A 12,476-nucleotide genomic window follows, 5' to 3' on the forward strand; every position below is an offset into this window, starting at 1 on the left:
CAAGGACAGATGGGCCACTGTGATAATCTAGTCAGACCTCCTATATAACTAGAGGCTAGAGAACTTCTCAAAATAATTTCTAGAGCAGATCTTCTAGAAAAATATCCAATCTTTATTTAAAAATTGTCTGATGAAGAATCCACCATGACCCTTGGTAAGTTATTCCAATGATACATTTTTAACACTGAGAGAAAGTAATGCCTTATCTCCAGCCTGAATTTGTCTACCTTCAACTTCCAGCCATCGGATCATGTTAGACCTTTCTCTGCTAGATTGAAGAGCCCATTATTAAGTATTTTCCCCCCATGCAGGTGCTTATAAACTGTCATCAATTCAGCCCTTAACCTTCTCTTTGTTAAGCTAAACAGATTGAGCTCTTTGAGTCGATCACTATTAGGCAGGTTTTCTAATCCTTTCATCATTCTCGCGGCTCTTCTCTGAACTGTTTCCAATTTATCAACATCCTTCTTGAATTGTGGGCACCAGACCTGGACACAGGATCCCAGCGGTGCCATTCAGAGAGGTGAAATAACCTCTCTGCTCCTACTTGAGATTCCCCTGTTTGTGCATCCCAGGATGGCATTAGCACTTTCGGCCACAGCATTACACTGGGCTCTCATGTTCACCACGACCCCCAAAGCTTTTTCAGTCACTGCCTCCCAGGGTAGAGCCCCCTATCCTATATCTATGGCCTACATTCTTTGTTCCTAGACTGATACATTTACATTTAGCCATATTAAAATTCATATTGTTTGCTTGTTTGTTCCCAGCTTACCAAACAATCCAGGTCGCTCTGTATCAGTGACCTGTCCACTTCCTTATTTACCCCTCCCCCGATTTTTGTGTCATCTGCAAACATGATCAGTGATGATTTTATGTTTTCTTCCAGGTCATTGATAAAAAAGTGTTAAACTACATAGGGAAAAGAACCAATCGCTGAGGGGCCCCACTAGAAACACATCTGTTCAACAATCATTCACCGTTTGCAGTTACATTTTGAGACCTATCAGTTAGCCAGCTTTTAACCTATTCAACATGTGCCATGTTAATTTTATGTATGCAGCGTTGTTGTAGTCATGTCAGTCCCAGGATTTTAGAGAGACAAGATGGATGAAATAATATCTTTTATTGGTGAGACCAACTGAAGCCCAATAAGAGATTCCCTCACCCACCTCGTCTCATATTAATTTTATATCTTTTTAGTCGTTGTGTGGTACCACGCCAAATGCCTTACAGAACTCTCATATATGAGATCAACCAAACTTGTAATCTCATCCAAAGGAGATATTTGCATTAATAGATTACCCTCCTTTAATTTTTTATTAATCGAGTCTCATATCAGCGACTTCATTATCTTGCCCAGGATCTACGTCATGCTGATATGCCTATAATTATCCAGGTCATCCCGTTTACCCTTTTTAAAAATTGGCACAATGTTAAGGCTCTCTTCCCATCTTCTGGAACTTCCCCAAAACTTATTGAAAATCAACACTAACGGTCCTGCAAGCTCCTCAGCCAGCTCTTTTAAAATTCTTGGATGCAAGTTATCCGGGCCTGGGGATTTAAAAATGTCTAATTTTAATAGCTGTTGTTTAGCATCCTTATGAGATACCAGTGGAATGGAAAGAGTGTTATCATGTGATTCAGCTACATCATCTCTTTCTTTTCCCAAATACAGAACAGAAATATTTATTCAACACTTCTGTCTTTTCTGATAATCAGATTTCTCTCCCTTGTCACCACCAGTTCTCTAGTCATCCATGGAGACTTCCAGGAAAAACAGGGAAATGTAAAAAACAAAGCAACTGCTCTCCCCTTTTTAGGGAGCCTTCCAGGCTTCTTTATAAAGAAGCAAAGAAGTAAAAAGCAAGTACAAACCTAACGTATTTTTCCTTTAACCTCACCATGCCTCTGTTTTCCCCATTTTATAGATTGGGGAACTAAGCTGTCACAAGGTTAATAAATATTTGTAAAGTTATTATTCATAATAATGGTTTATATTACAGTAGCACCTCAAGGCTCAGGATAAGTTCAGGGCCCAATTGTGCTGGGCACTGTACATAGTGAGAGACAGCACTTTGCCCCCTAAGAGAAGAAGTATTATTGTTGCCATGTTGTGGTACCGAGACCTTATGGTTGGAATTTTCAGTGGGAGTTAGGCAGCTAAACACCATTGATTTTCAGTGGGAGTGGGGCTACTTTTTTCTTTAAATCCCTTTGAAAAGCCTATTCTAAGTGACTTACCTAAGGCCACTCAGGGAGTCTGGGATGTAAACCCAGACCTCTTGAGTACAAACCCTGGGCACTATCCACCAGCCCAAGCTTCCTTGCCAAAAAGTGCTTTGAGATCCTCAAATGGAAAAGGCTGGTGCAAGTCACACTATTATCCTGTTGTGGGTTTTGTAATTGTTGGTGCCTGTGTGTTCTTGACAGAATTGAAATATCCCCTGAGAAGCCATTCTCGTGGCACTTCCAGCCCACCCCAAACCAGAGAGCACTAAACAACTCGTGAGAATGTCCGGCGCGAATAGATTCTGAGCGCAGAGGGGTCTGGAGAGGTGGGGAGCTGGGAGGAACAGTTGAACTCTCACAGGCTTCTTACCCGTGCTGCAAAATTCAGAGCTGGCTCGGGCCTTCCTCATGGATGTGGGAGCGTGGGCTGGTGAACAGCAGGAGACAAAGAAAAGCATCTCAACCGATTCTGTCTCCTCCAAACCCTTGAGGTGGCAGAAGGAGGCACAGACCCTGCATGGAGATGCATGCAGGCAGACCCTGCGTAGGTGCAAGGACCTGCTGCCTGGGAGCATCTCATTGCAAGACTGGAGTCTCGATCTGGAAATCTCATCAGAGGAGGCTCTCTTACCCCATTTTTAGTGCTTCCTCTGCTTCTGGTCAGGTCAGGAATGCCAGCACAAACAGTCTTTGTGGCCACAGTCCAGCCCCGCTCTTCCAGGCAGCATGAAAATGACAAAAAGCAGTGGAGGAGATAGTTAGTCAAACTCTTTGGAACTTCTGGAGAGGTTTGGTTTGGATTTGGGGCAAAGGCTCTGGCAGATCTTTGGCAGGAAAGCGCAGACCAGTGTTCAGGAATGGGAATCAGGACTCCTGAGTTCTTTCTTGTTGTCTGGCCTTGTCACTGCTCTGTGCCTCATTTTCCCCACTTGGGCCAGGAGGATTGTGACAATATCCTACCTCCTCTGGGGGGCTGGGAGGGTTATTTTGCCAGTAAGTGTCTAATATTATCATTGCATCCAAAGTAGTTTGCCAGCTCCTCTGTCCCTCAGTGTAACCTGAAGCATGCCGAGCTTGGGAACCTTCTGAGCCCATTCTTGCTTTGAAAAAAATCCTTGGTCTTTTGGATTTATTGATGTATTGATTTCCCTAGTTCTCGGATCCAGAAATTGAGAAGGATCCAGGCCATGACACATGACCCTGGATTCCAGCTCCTGATTTCTAACCCCAGAAGTTTGGGGGTACTCAGCCCCAGATGCTTGGTTGGAGCTCACCTCTACCTGGGAATACCAGGGTACTGACCAAAGAGAGACCCTTCCAACTAGACAGAGCGGTCTCTGTGAAATTATATCATATATGGGCGTGCCACGCTGGAAGTATGTCTACACTAGAAATGCTACAGCAGCGCTGCTGTAGTGTAGACCCTACAGGAATGGCAGAGGTTTCCTGCCGCTGTAGTAAATCCATCTCTCTGAGAGGCAGGCACTGAATTCTTCCATTCACCTAGCACTGTCTGAGCTGGGGTTTACTTTAGGTTGGCTTAACTGCATCTCTCGGGATGTCTGTGAATTTTTCACACCCCTGAGCGATGTAGTTAGGTCAACTTAAGTTTTAGGTGTAGACCAGGCCTCAGAGCAATCTCAGGACACAAGCCAGAAGGAGTGCTCCCAATGACACTGTGGGTCATCCTATATTCTGGCCTATAGACGGCCCCTTACAGAAGACAGCAACATTCTCTAAACAGGAGACCTCTTATAAGAGATGTAAAGTCTCTATATGGGAGACAGTTCTAGTTTCTATAGGGGAGACCCATATAGGAGACCCGCTACTATGGATAGGCATACTGTCTATGCTGGACATCTATATCGGAGAGCCCATATAGTAAGCACTATGCTGGAGATGGTCATATTCTGCATAGAAAATTGCCCAAACTCTCAATACTGGAGATTCAATTCGGTAGATACAACAGATCCCATAAAGGAAACCTCAGATGGGAGCTGCTGGCTTTACTTTCTATACAGGTCTGTGTCTTTTACTTTTCAGACAACAAACATAATACGAAGACAGAGCACAAGCCCAGCTGGGTCCCAAACAACCACGTTTACTATTTATACACACATATGCAAGGCCTGGCTCCAGACAAGCCACCGCTCTGGCTGGCTTCTGCAGGCTTCTCAACCCAGAACATGGTGAGCACCACTAAATAGGCTTACAGCAAGAGCATTAAAACCCTTTGGTAACCTCAAGGCTGATGCATCCTAGTACCCGCCATCTATTGTCTAAAACTTTGGGTAGCAACTCCATCCCCACAGAGATGGGGCCTGGAATCCAAATCCCCCCTGGCACGGGCTCGTCCGCTGCACACCCATTTTGTACCGATACATCTGCAAAGATTTTGCAATTCATTTATAAACAATAAAACACATTTTCAATGAGTTCTTTATGGCTCCCGCAGCGCTATAAAAGGCAGCAGCGGCGCTCGATCGCCCCACAGCTGGGGAATGTTTCTGAGTGAGCCGGAGATCAGGGCGCAGGGTTTCCATGGCGTGATTAAGTGCTTGGCTCTCCTGACACCTCATCTAGAGGAGGCCTCTGCGTTCACACTCAGCCTCTCCCGGCGCCCGGCTCCCTTTGCAGGCGCACGTTCAGCCAGGCCAGCCTTGTCGTCTCCGGTGAAAAACAGGCCCTGTGAGTCTCCAGCCGGAGGTGTCGATGGGGCAGGCGTTTGTAGAGGACATGGGGGTTCTGCCACAGCCCTGTCTGCACTGGTCTGCGCTGCTGGAACTGCTCCAGAGGTTTGAGAAAAAAGAAGCCAGCGTAGACTCAGCCTGAGAGTGTCTGCCCCTAGCCCTTCGCGTATCACGCTGTCGTAGCGTTTACGGCCAGAGGGCCCACCAAATCAACTAGTCTGATCGCCTGTAAATCACAGGCTACCACCACCGCCCAGTGCCCACACGCTAAACCCAACAACCGAAACTAGACCGAAGTGTCATAGCCCACAGGAGACTAACCTGTTCCGTGCCGCAGGCAAAGCATAGGAGAAGCATCAGTGCCCGTGGCCCCCCGCAATGGCAGGGAATTGATTAAATGAGAGATATCCAAATAATCCCGGCGTGTGACCCGTCCCCACACGCTGCAGCGGAAGGCAAACCCCCCCCAACCCAAGGTCACTGCCAATCTGAAAATTCCTTCCCCACCCTGCACATGGCTCCAATTTATGTCGCCCACCCCGCAGCGTCTCCTGGGTCCACCCTGCACTCTGAGCACAATGAGGAACAGGCACGGCCTGGCTTTGCTTGGGGCGGGGTCACACTGCAGAGGGATGGCGCCAGGGCTTCATACCGCGGGAGCATGTTACTGAAGGTGGAGGGGAAAACACACAGCCTCAGAGGGGGTGTCCCCACTAGAGTGGGATGAACCCTCTCATCTGGGCCCCATTTGGGACTGGTGAATTGCTTGCCTGCTGATGCTGATCTTTGCAGCGTGTTTGTGGTTCCCTGGATCAGGCAACTATCACATTCCCTGCTGGTGTGTCTCTTCCCTGATTTCACGACTCCCAAAGAGCTGTCAAGCTGCCCTGGCAAATACTCCTGCAGATACGTCCCTCGTGAATCCTGGTGCCAATGATTCCTTTGTGGAAACCGGCGTGCTCTCACAAGGGCGTTCTCTTGCCACGCACTTTCTCGGAGGGCCCGGGGCAGTCATCTGTGGGCACATGCACGGAAAGGAAAGCAAAGGAGCTGACGCAAACGAGTCTGTTTTATCTGAGGGACTGTTCCTGGGGGCTGCTCACCCGTCTCTGATCCTGGCTGAGGACCAGCAAACTTGTTTCATAGCATCATGTGTTCCACACAAATGCTGGATCCGCTTTGGATATAGAAGAGACTGTGGAGCAGAGATGGGGAAAGCGGCATTGTCTCATGAAAACCCCGGGACTACAATGGGCTCCACTGATTCCCACCAGCTGAGGGTCTGGCCTTCAGTCCCTTTCCCTGCTTTAGGGTCCCCATCTATGGCAGCTCAGCTTGTCACGGGTCCTCTGTCCCCAACCCACAGCGCAGCCTGACCCTTAGCTAGAGAGAGGAGTGCAGGTTATGTTAAATGGAGTCACCATGCAAAGCACCAGGGGGATCAGTTACAGAGGACAGGAATTGGTGAATTCTGATCTAGCGCCCAGAATATTATTTGGAAGGCAGATAACACCTCACGCTGCGCCAGGCTCCCCCATCACTGTGCCCCTCAGGATACACACCGGAGCAGCCTTTCCCTTTAAACTTCACCCTCCCTAGAGTGTCCCTGTTCCCATCCAGCGCCTCTTCACAGAACCAAATCCCACCGTAAAACAGCTCCACCCCCTCCCTGCCATGTGGGCCACATCCAACCCTTTCAATCCATGGCAACCCTGATAAAACACAGCTCCCTCCTCTGCTGCTTTTCCCCCGGACATTACCTGTATTACAGTAGTACCTAAAGTACTCGGCTGCAATCGGCTCCATTGCGCTAGGCGCTGTACATACATATGCTCTCATAGCTCACACAAGGTGACGCTCCCTGCCCCATGGAGCTTACAATCTAAACAGACCAAGGCACTGCTGTTATCCGCATTGTACAGATGAGGACTTGAGGCACTCAGAGCACTTAGCAAACATTAATTAATGACTCACAGCCCCCTAGGAGGTAAGCCAGTATCATTGTCCCCATTTTATTGGCAGGGAAACTGACGCACAGGGAGGGGGACGTGACTCGCTCAGCATCACACAGCAAAGTCTGCAACCACCTACGGGTCAGCATTGGGTTCAGGACCGCTGGCTTTTGTGGAGCCCAGGAATCTGAGCTCTCAGCCCCCTGCTCTAACACTAGGACTTCTGGGAGCTATTTCCGGACCTGGAAAGCAGTGGTCAGAACAGAGGCCTGGGAGCCAGGCCAGCATTCCATTTCCTACGTAACCCCGCTGGGCAGGGGCGGGGAGGTGAGGCGCATACAGGCACCACTTCCATTTTGCTCGTCTCTCCATAGGACCTCAGGGCCCAGAGTCAGCAGAGCCAGGCCAGGAGTTCGACTGACAAAGGAAATTTGGCGGGAGTCGGACGGGAAAAGACCCGGCCCACTGACTAAAATGCCGCAAGGAAGTGCAGTGGGCCTGGGCTGGAGTTGTCGTTTGCAGCTGCAATTCCCAAGGACAGAGCCCCCCTGACGGATTTGTGTGTCAGAAATGCTCCCGGTAGCCTGTCTGCTTCCCCTTGCCGCTACCTGAGCCTCTGGGCTGAGATGAAAGCCAGAGCTCTTTCTTGTGGTTTCTGCAGCATTAACTACTCAATCCTACCTTATCTTGCCAGGACCCCGGCAGGCTTTACAAGGGGAATAAATTCAAGCTGCACAGGGCTCCGTTTCCCAATAAACACAACCACATTTCTCCAAGATCAGCAGCCCCCTGACCCTCTCCCCCCCCCCCCCCCCCCCCCCCCCCCCCCCCAGCAATCTCTTCCTTTTGGGGGGAAATACAAGGTCACTCAAGGAACTGAATCTCTTCCGGCACCACTAGCCAAGGCCTGGCCAATCACTCTGTGCGGCAAGGAGAAACACGGGCAATAAATACCAAACCTCTGGCCATCTGTAGCACTGAGATGGGGGAAACTGAGGCATAAAGAGGGGGAAGCAACACACCCAAAGGGTAGGCAGCAAGCCAGTGCCAGGAACAGAACCCAGAAGTCCTGACACCCCCTCACACCCAAATTATTCCTTCCATTGAAAATAAATCACTACAGTCCCACCTACCAGTGATCAGGGCCCCCTTGTGCCAGGCACAGCACATGCACATAGTAAGAGATTGCCTCTGAAGAGATTATTGCACTCTAAATCAAGTGGGAGGAAGGACATTTCCATTACTTAGATTGTCAGAGACCATCACTCTGTTCGGTGTTTGTACAGCACCTAGCGTAACAGGGTCCTGGTCCATGACTGGGGTAATGCAAACACCAACTTTATCAATGGGGACTGAGGTCCAGGGAGCGTCAGTGATTTGCCCATGGTCACGCAGTGAGTCTGTGGCAGAACTGGGAATTATACCCAGATCCCCTGAGTCCCAGGCCAGACCCTTAACCCCAAATCCACCCTTGCATCCCAAAATGTGCTGCTTCACTCTGTAGGCTGGTCTGGACTTCCAGGCCAGGTAAAGAAGATTCTGTTCCATACCTTGGCTTGGAGAGATGGCCGTCATTTCAGAGCAGGGACCTTGGCTGGATTAGGAGAGATTAAAAGAGCTGAAGATAAATTAAGAAAAATGACACCCAGAGACAGAAGCACCCACTTGTGAGGAACTCCAGTCCTGTGGAGCCCAGAGTATCATGAAGTCAAGTGAAAGTCCTTGCATTTCAGTGGGACTATCACTCCACTTCTGTACTGTTTTTCCGAGACAACCACCACCATGCACAGCACAGGGATTAAACTGGGGCCTTTTTAGACATTAAGGACCAGAGTCTCTCCAGCTGGAAGTAAAGGACCAGATGCTGTTGATGGCAGCAGTAAACTGACTCACTTCCTTTTTGGATCAGGTAATACACACTATTATACATCTGCACTAGGGAAATTCAGATGCTTAATTCACTCCTGGTGCAGCTCCAGTGGTGGCAGCATAATCCACTCAATGCGGCACTCTGTCCCCCTGTAGAGGTGGCCGGGGCCACACAGGTTATGTCTACACTACACACTAAGCCCAGACTCAGATTTGAGCCCAAGCCCCCCACTTCCATCCACACAGAAATCAGCCTGACTTGGGTCAGCCAGCATTCAAGACTAGGGTTTTAGGACCCTGCTAGCAGGGTGGGTCAGATCTCGAGTCCTGCTGTGCCTGGGGTCCAAGCCCTGTCATTGTGCAGTGTGGGCACAGGTCAAGCCATAGATCCAAGTCAGACAGTCTGTGTAACACAGTATGGACATGTTAGCATGGCTGTGAGATCTGGGTGCCGCAACGGTACACCCAGGTTTACAATGCAGTGTGAACACGCCCATCTAGACCCCATGAAGAGGGCTGGACAATATTTTTCAGCTCAAACGTTTTTCACCAAAAAAAAAATCCAGATTGAGGTCGACCGAAACATTCCGTGAATTTGTGCTGATTTTTCCTGGTTGAAAAGACACACACACACTCACTCTTTTTGATTCAAAACGCCCCGTCATTTCAAATTTTCCTTCAGTTTTATTCTATTATTTGAAAAGGCTTAAAATAACCACTAAATGCAACAAAACATTTTGCTCCTCCAAATATGGTCTCGACATTTTCAGTTCAGCTAGTGGAGAGAGAAACCAGCTATTCTCCCGGCTTTGGCTGCTACAGCGTTGGCCGAGGGAGGTGAATGTGTTAGTGAGGGTGGTAGGCGCGCGTAGCTTTAGAGCCAGTGGCCCGGCATATTAGCAATGGGGCAAACGCTGGTGTCGAGGGGCCTTTTAACCACCAGGGTCAGACAAGATGGTGGTAAAACCCCAGGTGACAATCTATGATGGGGCTTTGGATCAGGCCTTTGCTGCACACGGTGGTTACAGGCAGGGGCGGCGAGTTATATGGGCCCGTGGTGCCTGTGCTCCAGGAATATTCAGGGCCCAGGGGCACAGCTCCACCAATGTTCTGGGCCGGGATACTCCCCCGGCCCCACCTGCTGCCCCACCTGCCCTAGAGGGAGTGAGGGACCTGCCACCCCCGAATTGCCGGAGGTGCCGCCCCTCTCCCTTGGCTAGGGTGACCAGACAGCAAACGTGAAAAATCGGGACGGGGTGGGGGGTAATAGGAGCCTATATAAGAAAAAGACCCAAAAATAGAGACTGTCCCTATAAAATCGGGACATCTGGTCACCCTACCCTTGGCTGCCCCAAGCACCTGCTTGTTAAGCTGGTGCCTGGAGCCGGCCCTGCTCTCCAGGGTGCTAACCCTGGCTCAGCACTGGCCCTTGGTGACACGTATGGGGACCGCGACCCCCTTCTGACAACAAAAATAACTACACAACCCCAGGAGGGGGGATTGAAGCCTGAGCCTGCCCGAGCCCTGCTGCCCCGGGCTGGGGAGCCAAAGTCCAAGGACTACGGCCCCGGGCCGGGGACCTGTAACCTGAGCTCTGTCGCCCAGAGCTGAAACCGAAGCCCGAGCCCCGCTGCCCAGGGCTGATGCCCTCGGGCTTCGATTTTGGCCCCAGGAAGTCTAACGCCAGCCCTGGTGACCCCATTAAAATATCATGACCCACTTTGGGGTCCCGACCCACAGTTTGAGAACCGCTGGGTTAAACACTCCCTGGGATCCCGGTTGCACATCCGGGGGCTCCGTATCCTGGCACATCCCGTGGAAGACAAAGGGGCCCTCTCCTCCCCATTACCGGAGGCCCGGATGGATTCATGATCTGTACCAGATGGACAGCACCTAACCTTCCCTGACCAGCTCAGAGCTGGATAATTTGGAGAGCGGGGCTATTTCATCTTGGCCGGGCTAGGGAATTCAGCAGGGAGAAGCGGGCTGAGTGCCTTAGGCCCGACTCCAAGAATTAATAACCGTCTGAATCATCTCCAATCTCCCTAAAAGCCGTTTATGCATCCCAGCCTCCAACACACAAAAGCTCTGCCTGGAACGCTGCAGAAACTCAAAGCAGCTGTGGACGGGCGGCATCAGCAGCTTAGCTCCAACCAGGGGGGAGAGAGAAGCAGCAGCTTCCAGCCCTCGGGGGGTCTCTCTAGTGGAGTTGGGTGACTCTCAATCCAAGAAGGAAATCTCCTTCTGCACTTCAGATTAACACATCTCATTACAAGCTCGTGGGCGTAGAGCAGACCCCCTTTGGAGCCATGCAAGCGTTGGCAGGCTGCTGCCCCTTTGGGCAGAGCTGCTTTTAGAGTTTCTCCTCCTGTTTCAGCAGAGCAGCGACCGATCGGCCCCTTCCCGTCTTTAGAGAAGTTTTTTTCCCCTCTCACACGTGCTCCCCTCCTGACCCGGCCACACGCAGGAAGAAGAAGAGCGGCCCCCACGCGCAGGGCAGCAGCATAGAACAGGGCGAGCCCACCTACGTGCAAATTCTATCGGGCACAGTGGGAATCGCACGCGGCCGCCCAGTCGGGAAGGTGCGAACGGGAGTGCAAATGTTCGTGAAAAGTCATCCGCCTCCTTCCCTCCTCCTCTCATCTAGCGGCTGGGTGCCACCCTGGGCCCATCGGTGAACGCAGCCTCGGCACAGGGAATCGTCTGGGAGTCCCCGGAACGTAAGATCGTCATTGTGTTGGGCGAGCAGCAGAGATGAGCTCAGGCCACGGATCTAGGAGGAGAAGGAGGGTAGCCTCATGGTTAAGGTAAGGGCTCAGGAAACCCTGATTCAGTTCCCAGCTCTCCCAAACTCCCTCTAGGACCCCGGGCAACTCACTGAATCACTCTGTGCCTCGGTTTCCCCCTTGGAAGAGGGGGACGACAACGCAGCCTCGTCCATTTCAACTAAGCTCTTGGGAACAGGGGTGCACTCTTATTGCATGCATGTCTGGTAGCTGAGAAGTGACTGCTGTTAACCTGGACCATCCTACCGGGGGGTAGTGGTGTGAATCTGGAGTCCAGGCCCGGTCTCTAGTGAGCAGAAATGACAAGCCAGCGAGGAAGAAATCAAGGCAGCTTGCGTGTCTCCGGCGAAGCAGAAACTCCCTGGCACCGGCTCCATGCTAAAGAGGAGGAGAGGGGCCAGGCCTTGCTCCTGGCCAAGCTCCAGCATGGCTCTGGAACAGCTCATATGTCTCTGCGCAGTGACAGCTAAATGAACAGAGCTAACTTTACAACTGCCGGGTTCACACTTAATGAATATTAATGGTAATCCCAGAACCTGCTTCTCAGCCTTATCTGGAACCTGACAGGTTTCCCCCCATCAGGGCATCCCCATCACTTGGAACTGTCCCCCATTAACCAGCCTAGGAGGGGCTGGCTGGCTGTATAGCCTCCACCTGCTTCCCATTAGCCTTCCTCCCAGCCCGCCCCTGCAGAGCTCACCCCAAGACTCCAGCAATCCACCCAGACTGAGAGGAGATGGGCTGTGTACCCCGAAGCTCCAGAGACCCCCATCTCACACAAAGGGGACAGGCTGTGTACCCCCAAATTCCAGAGACCCCCATCCCATACAAAGAGGACAGGCTGTGTACCCCCAAACTCCAGAGACCACCATCCCACACAAAGGGGACAGGCTGTGTACACCCAAACTCCAGAGACCCCCATCCCACACAAAGGGGACAGGCTGTGT

Source organism: Terrapene carolina, unplaced genomic scaffold (assembly GCF_002925995.2).
Source record: "Terrapene carolina triunguis isolate 2854851 unplaced genomic scaffold, T_m_triunguis-2.0 Scaffold552, whole genome shotgun sequence".
NCBI lineage: Eukaryota > Metazoa > Chordata > Testudines > Emydidae > Terrapene > Terrapene triunguis.